The sequence below is a fragment of the Thermobia domestica genome, chromosome 3 (assembly GCF_964235325.1).
Source record: "Thermobia domestica chromosome 3, izTheDome1.hap1.1, whole genome shotgun sequence".
NCBI classification, from domain to species: Eukaryota; Metazoa; Arthropoda; class Insecta; order Zygentoma; family Lepismatidae; genus Thermobia; species Thermobia domestica.
The window spans coordinates 54,005,460-54,017,738 of NC_137456.1; positions in this window are offsets into that span (position 1 = coordinate 54,005,460).

Here is a 12,279-nt window from a genome sequence, read left to right on the forward strand (position 1 = left end):
GATCACTTATGCTCATTTCCCTCAACTTGGCTCGAACTTACTAACCATCAGTGAGGCTCGAGCTCTCTGCTGTCACTGGAGCTTCCACTCATTTGGGATTGAGTTCATTACCTTCAGTAGAGCTCGCCCTCACTATACTCGTTGATGCTCATGTTTATTCAGGCTCGGGATCATATTCTTCAATGAAGATTACATTCACTAGCCTCCATGGAGCTCGCGATCACTAATTTCTTTCGGGCATATGCTTTGGCTCACTACACTCAGTATGACTTGGGTTCAGCAATCTCAATTAGCACTCGGACTCACTTCCGCCAAGGTAGGGTCGCTCGGTCGAAAAAGTATAAAATGCTTTTTCAGGCCATCCACCCTGAATGAAGTTTTCCTGGGTTTTCCTCATTCACACCAGGCAAATGCCGGGGTGATACCTAACTTATAGGTCCTAGGCCGCTTGCTTCCTTCCCTAATACTTTCTTCCTTTCTCTTCCCCGGATAGTGTGCTCTTCGAAAGTTGTCATCCCTCAAACGTGACGGGCTAAATAGCCATAGATGCCGAATGCCCAGACATATAAAATCCTAAAATCACTTCCGCCAACTAGACAAGGGCTCACTATTATCAATAGGACTAGAATTCACTGTCGTCAATGGGGCTTGCACTCGTTTCCGCTGGGGTTGATTACCCGAGCATGGTATGTGCTCAATATTCTGTTGAGGTACGCGCTTACTTCGGCTGACATCCCTAAATGTGGCTGGCACTGATTAGCCTCCTTGGAGCTTATGCTCATTAACTTCGTTCTGGCACGTGCTCACTTGGGTTTGGGCTTACAATTGTATATGAGTTTGGGTTCACTATCCTCAGCGGAGCTCGGGTCCATTCGCGATCGGACTACTAATTTAGTTTGTTCTCGGGATCGCTACCATCAAATGAGATCGCACTTTGGCTTACATCGTAGTAAACTCAGCTTGGGATTAATACGCTCAACGGAGTTCACACTAAATGCACTCAGTGGGGCTTGCACTCATGTTATCTCGCGTTTAATAATTTCGTTTGGGTTTGAGGTCATTACCTTCAACGGAGTTGGGGTCTACTTTTAGTGGGGCTCGTGCGCATTCGGGATGCTCTCACTAATTTAAATTGTTCTCGAGTTCACTCAGGTTCTTGTTCGCGCTTTGGCTTATTACGGTTAACTGGGCTTGGGCTCATTACCCTCAAGTGGATAGCGCTCATTGCCTTCAGTGGGCCTTGATGTCATTTGAGCTAGAGCTCAGGACCTTCGTTCGATCTTCAATGGAGCCTGGGCTAACCAACCTCAATTGGTTTATTTACCAGACTCACTTCCGATTGTCTGCTTAAAATTTGAAGCAAAAGCACGTAGAATATTGTAGTTTTCAACTTTAACTTGTGTTGAGCCAACAAAGATGGCGGAGCGGGCGTGTCGAAGCTGTGACGTATATCTTCATAATTTTGCAGTACGCACTTTCGCCAATCCCAAGAGTTTAATTCAATACATGGCTAAAGTAGCACTCTTATTGCCCGAATTGAATAATGACGTAAGAACTAGCAAATGATGTTACGAAGTTTCAAGTTCAAGCTAATATGCTAGTTGGATTCATACATTCGTTTCTTTCTCTGTATTGTGTGTGTGTATGTATGTATGTATGTATATATATATATATATATATATATATATATATATATATATATATATATATATATATGTGTGTGTGTGTGTGTGTGTGTGTGTGTGTCTGAGACAGACAGACAGACAGAGAGAGAGAGAGAGAGGAAATTGTAAATACTTTTAAATGTTAAAAACTTTGTATTATAGTTCTTGATTTACCATATGTTCACTTTCTGCGCGGTATAAATATACTGTGTCTTATGCACAGTCGTTCTGACACATGATTAGAGCCAGCTAAAGAGCTCGACTAACATATGGTTCTTGCAGTCAGACCTTTAGTATGACGCTAATCATACTCAAAACAACTTTGGATAAGGCCTACTATCTTCAAGTAATCTTCGTCCAAGTAGGAATTTAAAATTTTTGTTAGATTATATGTTAGTTGATTATGTGCAAAATTAATATGTTGATAGTCCGTGTTCCTTGTAAAGCAACATCTTGTTTTATTTTCAAATTTATATCTAAAAATGGGGTTTCGGTTACCCTGTGGTGCTACGATTGTCTTGGCCCTGATACATTTTCCAAGACACAAGAAATATGTTTCTCGGATTAACTTTACATGGCACACTCCAGTTTGTCTTCATATCCGTCCGAAAGTAGACCTGTTTTAGAAGTATTTTGCGACAATTAGCATTCCTGTATCCTTGTAGGTAAACCAAGCTCGGTGCAATTGAGCGAGAAAAAGCTACCAACTTGTGATATATTGTTGCTATTGGCTACCATTGTTTGTGCCCGCATAACGATTTCAATTGGAGAGAGAATGTAAATTGAACTTCATTGCACTCGACTTCAGCGTCCCTTTCAACATCAGTTATATCGATACCTGGACTACTGCTTAATGTGGAATTCGAACTACATGAGGTTCCGCTGGAAATCGAAGCAGGTCTCCTGGGCCAGAGATGCGTATGCTAAACATATGGCTACGAAGGAGCTAAAAATAAAAATATGGTAAATATCCTTATTATTATTGTTATTGGTATTGAAGATTTGAGATTTTAATGCTGAATCTGAAATTGCAGATGGGTCAGACAAAAAACACATACCGTATGACAATTTGAGCGGAAGGGAGGTGGGCTTCAAAAGGGCGCTAGGTAAACAAAATTGGGAACCACGTTTTAGACTTTAACTAAGCGAAGCAAGCTATCACAAACTTTGTATAACCTCCCGCGTGTTCATTCTACTACACCCTGTACTGGTGTGAATTTAATGCAATATTAACTTGTATAGTAGCCACTTACCACACCTTAGTACGGAATTCACAAACTTGACAACACAAATGCAATGAACAAGCCTTATCATTAAAGACTCTATAATGACAAAATATTTCGAATGTACAAACAAGCTACAGGCCTCGCTTTTTTTCTTATATTGGAATGCCTTAAATAGTCATTCAGCGAATTTCCATTTCGCTACAAATGCTTGCAAGAAAAGATTGTTTCATAGCCCACTAGGAAGTTTAGGGCTCCTGAGAAAACTTAGGCACATAAGTAGACATGGAAGGAGAGTTAAGCGGAAGGTCGAGCGCTCTGGCGCCAAAGTGTCATTGAGACAGAGTATAAATCCTGGTGTCAAAAGTTGGAATTTTACAGGAAAGGTGTGGTAATTTTGATTTGAGTTTAATGTTCTTTTCAGCGGCGGGGCTATATGAGACATGAAATTACACCTTAACATAGGACCCATAACATATGAACTTCCACCGGAATTGAAACCTGGGCCTCTAGCGCATAAGGTGTATACACTACCCGTATAGCCATGTGGGAGCTTTCTGTAGTAATTTAGAAACGAAGAGCATTTTTTTAAAGGACGGTGTTTATGTATACACTAAACATGTAAACGAAGCATTCAGTTATAAACATTAAAAACGTCATTAACACGCAATTCCAGTAGGGAAAGCATGCACCAACGATATGCGACCATTATCGTGACACTAATAGTATGGATCTCCACCCCCTTCCCCCATCGCACATTTACACGATCACTTTGTATTTCTGCACAGGAAACCCGAGGTTGATTCACGGTGGCAGGTTATGTGGTTCGATCAAACGTTAAGCTTAGATTCACACCTCATATAGCCTCGGTTCTCAAAGGGACGCAAAACTCAAATCCATTCTTCCAACTTTAGTGTGAATAAAGTAATTTGATTTCACCGAAAAGGAAAATATTAATCGTATGAAAGTACTGTCTACACAAATGAAGTGAAAATAAAGGGAAAATCGAAAAATGGTGGAGTAAGGGAATTATGTTCAAATTTCTGCAGTATTTGTGCTGCACATTGGTTTGTAGTTCTTTACTAATATTCGTATATTACTTTTTTTTTTTTATCTAATATTGTTAGCAAATAGCACCTGCCCTAAATTTTCGGCTTTCTGTTCTTCTGCTTCTACTCACTGTGGCTGTCATACTTTCCAGTGGAACGAAGAATATATATTCCCGTAGTGTTTCGCTTAGTTTCGTTGCGTTTTTGGATGCACATTGTCAGTGGCGTATTTTGGATTTTATTTCGGGGGGGAGGGGGGCTTTGCTAACTTCGTTCCTGGAAATGTGAACATTCTGCAAGATATTTCATTTACTTAAATATAGCAAATACAATTTCGGGGGGCTTAAGCCCGGAAGCATTCCTTAAATACGCCACTGCGCATTGTATATCTGTACGTAACTGGTAGGCAGGCGTCAATTAAATAAAAAAAAATCCTTTGCAGAAAAACAAGAAATGTGGATTTTTAGTCATTTATCAAGTGATAATCAGATTCCTAATCTCTTACGATGGCTTATGTGGCAGTCACCCATACATTATATATTATTTTTACCTCACTACTATATCTCTCTAATGCAGCTTATGTAACTTATTTGTTTATCCTAGCTTTTAATGTTGTTTGAAAACACTACAGCTTTTAGTGATTTTCTATAGCTTGCTTAAGATTAATCAGCATTTAAATTAAGGAATATGATTCATATTCGCTAATACCAAAAGCTTAGGTAAATCATATACTGAACAGAGCAGTCTCAAGATCATTGATGTAATAAGAAACCAGTGTGACCACCCAGCAAAAATATTTAGTACTAACCTATGCAAAAAAAAAAAAAAAAGTACTATATCTGGAGAAAAAGTACTAAAATTTAATCTATACCCCGTGCGACCCTATTTATGATATTTTATTATATTAATATCTTATTAAAAGGTTTCCTGCAGCTTCCCTCCCCTGTGGATAGGGAGAATGACCCCATATTCTTGATAAAACCTCAAACTTTAATATTTTGTGTCAAAATTCAATACAAACGGTGAAAACCACTTGCACCCTCCAAGTTTGGCCTTAACCCTTTCGGCATCCGGGGTTTTTGGGTATTTTTTAGACTTTCAGTCAAGCAGCTACTGCATCGTCACTATTTATCCTAGGATCATGGTTCATACTTCATTATCTTCAGAATGGAGCTGGCTCTCAAATGGTATCACTTGCATGCTCATACCATATACCAGGAGAGGGAAAAGTGATGTCAAAGGGAAAATTTCGGAGGAATTTTTTTTTTCACACTTTGGGCCCCTCTGGAACGACCCTGTGTGAACGTAGAGATCTCAAAAAATCTGCTAAATAGTACTTGGTATACTGAATGTGTGTGCCAAATTTCAAGTTTCTATCTTGAATACTAAGGGCGGGAGAAATTTTATCAAGAATCCCCACAATGCCCCAAATTACCGCAAAACACCATGATCTCAGGTAAAAAATTTCCTGAGACATCTCTATTTACCCTAAAACTATAATCCGCCAATCATTCTCTTCAGAATAGAACTGTCTTTCAGGCGGTACCATTCACGTCTCCATCATGAATCTAAGGCGGGAAAATCCAAAAAAAAGGGATTTTTTGGTCTAAATATCCCTTTTTCAACTTTTAGCCCCTCTGGACCCCCCTGTTTTAACGCAGAAATCTGAAAAAACTGTTAAATACTACTCGGTGGACTGAATGTTTGTGCACAATTTCAATCTTCTAGGTGAAAAAATAAGTCTGCAAAAAAATACCGAAAATGTCCAATATTCCCCTATACAGAAGTATATTTTGATTAAAATCCCCTGACACATCCCTAATTACCCTAGGGTCATGTTTCGCCCATCATTCTCTTCAGAATAGAACTCCCTTTCAGACGATATGACTCACGTGTCTCCATCCTGTATCTAAGGCGGGAAAATCCCGAAAAAAGGGATTTTTTTGGTCTAAATGTTCAATTTTCAACTTTCAGCCCCTCTGGACCCCCCTGTTTTAACGCAGAGATCTGAAAAAAATCTGATAAATACTACTAGGTGGGCTGAATGTTTATGCACAATTTCAATCTTGCAGGTGCAAAAGTAAGCCCGCCAAAGAAAATATATACCGGCAAGGTCCCATATTCCCGTATACAGAAGGATATTTTGTAAAAGTTCCCTGAGACATCCCTAATTACCCTAGGATCATGGTTTGCACATCATTCTCTTCAGAATAGAACTGCATTTCAGGCGGTACCATTCACATGTCTTCATCATGTATCTAAGGCGGGAAAATCCTGAAAAAAGGAATTTCTGGTAAAAATATCCCTTTTTTCGACTTTTTGCCCCTCTGGATTCCCCCTGTTTTAACGCAGAAATCTGAAAAAATTGGTAAATACTACTCGGTGGACTGAATGTTTGTGCAAAATTTCAATCTTCTACGTGCAAAAATAAGCCCGCCAAAAAATAATGAACATAGGCTTAATAAAAGAAAATATATATTTTATAATTATGACGTCACCACCTCCTATGTCTCGACGCAGGAAGGTGTGAAACCATACGTAAGGTCCTCTACAATGCCTCTGGACTTGAAAAAAAAACGGACGAAAAAACTCAAATAGGAGAGTTATAAAGCAATGTACCATGAAACACCCGTATGGTACAAATTGTACCATCGGATACCGAAAGGGTTAATCCCACCAAACTACAAATCCTAGAGAAATTCTTGCTTAACTGTCGTATTAGAAATTACTGTAAATCACTAAAGTAACACTAGTATGACAATATTGAGGATGTAGGGAGAAAACAAGAAATATCAAAAAATGGGCTTATTTAGAAAATGGAGTTTTAATTCCTTAATACCGTACTGTTTAAACGGATCAACAAATATGTAATATTGTTTACTGTGGTCATTTATTAGTTGGAGGAGGTGACCGGACGGCACCTATGTCCCACTTCCGCTCTTGCAAATATCCTGTTGAAAGAAAACAGGCAGAAAAAGTTACCAGGAACGGTGAAATTTTCGTACATTGCTTAATTTTCATGATTCCTTTTTCTCTCATGTATTTATGAGAAAAGAAGAGGAGCGAAGTACTAGATTTGTTGGTGAATGTACTAGGGATGGCCAAAAATTTTCGGATCCGGATCTCGGATGCGAATAGAATAGAATATTTTTATTGTCGAATAGAATAGAATATTTTTATTGTCGTTAAGTCTGTAGACAGACAATAGACAACGTCAAATGCAGTTTTACAACTATTTTTTTAATCCCTATTTCAATATACTCTTATCTTCTTCAAATTCCTTAATATTATAATATGGTACAGTAATTAACCAATCATATAGTTTGCTTTTAAAATGAGTGAGCGATAACTTTTGGATGTCTATTGGTACCCTATTCATAAACTTTGCACCCTGTATTGCATAGCTATTTTTAATTTTTGTTAGCCTGCTGTATGACACATCAATTTGTTTAGCATATCTTCTGTTGCATGAATGAATATCCTGTCTACGTTTCACATCTGACATGTTTTGTTTTACATAAACTAAAACTTTACATATATACAAATTTACAACAGTCATAATTTTCAACTTACAAAACAATGGTTTACAGTGTTCCTTGTATGATGCCCAACTGATTATTCTGATGACCTTTTTTTTTTTTTTTTTTTTTTTGTAGTAACAGAACCTCATTTATGTAGTTACTACTCCCCCAAAACAATATTCCATATTCTAAGGTACTCTGAAAAAAGGCAAAATAGGCTGATCTTATATAGTTGTTCGGTACAATGTCTCTTAAATTTCGAATTAAACTTATCGTTCTTGAAAGTTTTACACATACATATTCTACATGTGCCTTCCATGTTAACTGCCTGTCAAGAATAGTGCCAAGAAATTTCACATTATTTGACATTTCCGGACATTCATTTAATGAAAATACTTGCTGAGTAGTCTTATCTTCATTGAGAAGAAATCCGTTTGCCTTGAACCATTTCTTAGTTTCTATAAAAGTTTTCTCATTCATTTGCATTAGATCTATAGAGTTATTACTAGTGGGGTTATTGCTAGTTATTCGGATCCGAATCTCAGACCCGGATCCGAAATTCGGATCTCGGTCCGAATCTCGGATTTGGATCCGAAATTCGGATCTCAGACCTGGATCAGGATCTCAGATCCGAAATTCGGATCTGGATCCAGATCTCGAATCTGATATCTTGATTCGTATCCAAACCTGCATCTGAAGTTATGATGATAAAATTGAATATCTAAAATTCCTTAAAACTTTTTTCGGATTCACTGATATAGTAGGTTGTTGTGCTTTTTAAATGTTTTCATAACACGTTTGTGCTACCTTTGTTCTTTATTTTATTTTAACCTTGCAATATTTACATATTGCACTTTCTGTCGAATTCTCTTTAGTAAAATGTTTCCAAGTTTGATTTCTTCCTATTTCAGAGTATATTGTATTGTCTGAAAACTGATGTAAATGGTAACAAATTCTTCTGTTTAGCTCCTCTTCGAAACTTAATGTTAGCTTCACATTGAAAATATTTATTCTTAGAAAATAAACTTTCTTCTTTTCTCATATACAAATGAAATATCTTTTAGATAAGGCCCTTCTAATTGCAGGAATACTAGACAAAACAAACTCTTTATTAATAGTAGTTTCTGACTAACTAGAGTCCAACCATCAACAAATGTAATAATGAATATTTTTCACTTAGAAGGTATATACAACAAAAAATACAGACTGGTTGGCGTGGAACAACAATAGATTTTTAAACATACACACGAGAATTTCAGGATAGCGATATGGTTGTGTTCGTTGTATGACTTTATTACCTAACTTATGGCTTGCCCTTCTGAGGTCGGGAGTTTGTTGAAGGAGTAAATATAACTTTCAGATCTGAGATCTGGATCCAGATCCGAAATGAAATGAAATGACATCGTTGAGTTTTACCTTCCACGTTTATGCCGGTTAGGCTAAAGGAGACGGTGAAGATGAGAAATTAATGAAATGGTGGAATGAAGAAAGTGGGAGGAAACTTGAGAACCCCGAGAAAACCCACGCACACGGTGTTTGTCCACCACAAAGTTCACTTGGCGGGGGCTGGGATCGAACTCGAAACCCCCAAGTACTCCAGATCCGAAATTCGAGATCCGGATCTTCGGATCCGGCCATATCCGGATCAGGGCATCCCTAGAATGTACTAGAACATCAAAATATTATAAAAGGTATTAGAGCTAGTACGAAAATACTAGCGATGGTCAGACTGTAACACACAAGAGATGTTTTAACGTCACTATTAAATCGTCCAATAGAGGACTCCATTGGGATCGACGAAAATGCTCCTCATATCTCTGAACTCAAATCGAGGCTTTCCAGTTATTTCTAGTTGGTCTTGCTCATCGTTGCTCTAGTAAATCGTCATTTTATTTTCTAAGCAGCACAGTCTAAGGAAATAAATATAAAGCGAAAATAGTCATCTGTTAATTTCTTAATTGCAAACATTAGAGTAAGAAAATACAAAATTAAAAAAAAATCCAGTGAGTAAAATTTTAAAAAGTTAGAATAAGCAATTAGACAAATACTATGTTAAATATTATAAAGTACATAACAAGCATTGCAATTAAAATCAGTTTTTAATGTTTTCTGAAATGCCTCTTCCCCCTGATATCATACATTTGTGTATTTATGTTTTGTTTAAGGTTGCGGTGAGTACTCAAATTAGCGTTTCGGCATATTTTTGGAACTGGGGGGCCAAAATATTTTGCTTAAATTTCGTGCTTCCTTGCTACAAATATTTTCTGCATTTTTTCGTGGTTAGGTTAGGTTAGGTAATGTTATGCCAGTACTTAGTAATTACACTTAAGTAATATCAATTCATTTCTCCTGCAAACATGATGATTTTCTCATTGTGGCCCTCAGTTCCAAAATTATCCCGCTTTTTTAAAAAGAGGTATCGCATCGTAGTTTGTGATACGAAATCATAGAAATGCGATGAAACGAAATATTGCAACGCAAAATGCTATGCACTTTTGATCATAATTTATCAAAGTGAGCTACTTTTGCAGCAAAAAAATATTTTTAAAAAAAAACACACAATGTTTCATTATCTTTCCTTCACGACACAACTATTCTTTCGATATCACACTAGTAAACGTTCATTAATTAATATCCCTACGCTCTAAAACTCAATCTTTCCTCTTTAAGTACGTTCTGGATTCTCAACAATAGAAATCAATATACTAGGACTACACATAACATTACCGGAGATTAGTCATAGACTTGACGAAAGATATACCTTCTGTGTTACTAAAAATATAAAAGGATGATTTTGGCAAATCTTAGTTAGCTTTGAATTATGCTTATTTTAAACTATCCGTAAATTCATTGCACCACAAATCAAACTCATGTGCTCACTCTTATATAAATCTAGAAGCTTTATTCTTCCTTTAAATCATACCTCTGATCTCTCTTGATAATAATCTCTTTGAATCTTTCCAAATTCATATACTTATATAACCTTACTATCTTCGTCCTCTTGTCTTGTCTTGTCTTGTTCACTATTATCAGCACAGATCACATATTATCAGTGTTCTATGGGCGCACCAGGTTTTTCACCAGTATGTGCTATAAATGTGGAATAAATTCGTTATTCATTTTCCAAAAAGAATTTATAAACAACAAATAGTATAAATTTTCAATAAAGTAATATATTTCCCATTTTGACTTGCTGTTTCTATTGATCTATTTTCACTATGAGTGCAATGTTTATCAGGTTTTCCTGTGTCGTAATTGATATCTGGTTTAGTAAAAAGATGAATAAAAAGATTTTCTAGTATTCTTGTTGTTGCATATTGCTTCACTGTATTTCATATGATCCATTAGTAATATTATGTAGTGATTTTTTTTTTAAATATTTATATCAGATTTTACAAAAAAAATGTACTAGTGCTTTGATTGGTAGCCAGTTGTTAGTTGCCAATATGTATTTATAGGAGAAAGGTGCATATCCAAGATAAGAATATAACTGCTTTAATAGCTGGGGACGTAGAGATTGAAACAATTCACAGTCAAAATAATATGATTAATAGTTCCTATTCCTTTATCACACCAACAATGATATGTGGGTTTTTTTCTTATTTGATATAATTTTAGAGGTGATAACGCTGTTCCAAAAATAAGGCGGTAGTAAATTATAATTTCTCGGCGAGTCCATGTTTTAATATTTTGTTTCATTGAATTTTGAATAGTAGTAGTAATTAACCAATAAAATTCACCAGGCAGTGGTTGTTGTTTGTCATACCATTTGTTTAACTCATCCTTATGATATTCTTTGATAAGATTAAAATAATTTCTGGATGATAATTTTATATCCGTTGGTTGTCCTTCTATACATGCTGTTTTCGCCGCTTTATCTATAATATTACTATTTACTTCAATATTAACATGAGCCTTAATAAAAGTGAAATAAATTTTATAATTATTTTCAGTCATGTTAAGATATAAATATTTAATATTCAGGATGCTCCAGGTTGTAGAGTTGTTCCAGTGAATAGAGTTTAATGCTGTTAGCACACTTAACGAATCTGAGCAGATAACAGATTTTTCTATTTTATATTTTTTGATGTATAATAATGCTTGCCGGATGGCAAATGCTTCTCCTTCAAATATTGCTGTATTAATGGGTAACTTATACTTAAGTGTTGTTGTGCTAGATGGTATATATATTGCTGCTCCTACATTGATATTATTGTATTTTGATGCGTCTGTATAGATTAATGTAGCATCTTCATCAAATTTTTGTTTAAATTCTTTCCATAAATGTTGATAATTTTTTTCTTTTAGATCTTCATTTGATACCGAGATATAAGTAGGTTTCATCACTGCTATTTGTGTCGTATTAACCTTATACTTCCAGACAAAGCATGGAAGAGATGGAACTTTATGTACCCTCGTGTTTAATATTTTAAAATTGAGATAAGCTTGGACTATCCATGGATAATTGCGAGTGTAAGGAAGATTTCGTTTCTTAAGTAATATTTCTAACTGTTGAAGTTTGGTAATAATAGGTGATTTTGATTTATCAAATGCTTTTAATAGAAATTTTGATGCCAACATAGAAAATAATATTGATAATGGAGTATATTCTGATTCCTTTAATAAGGCCATTTTTGGGCAGAATGACGGTTGTGAAAATATTATTTTTGTTAAATTATATATTGATTGTTCTAAGCATTTATAATATAAACCAGACTTGTTATAAAATATACTACCATATGAAATTTTCGAAATATATCCTTGATGTAGTATTGGTAATAACGTAAATGGGTTGATTCCCCATCGCTTTGAGGATAGACAT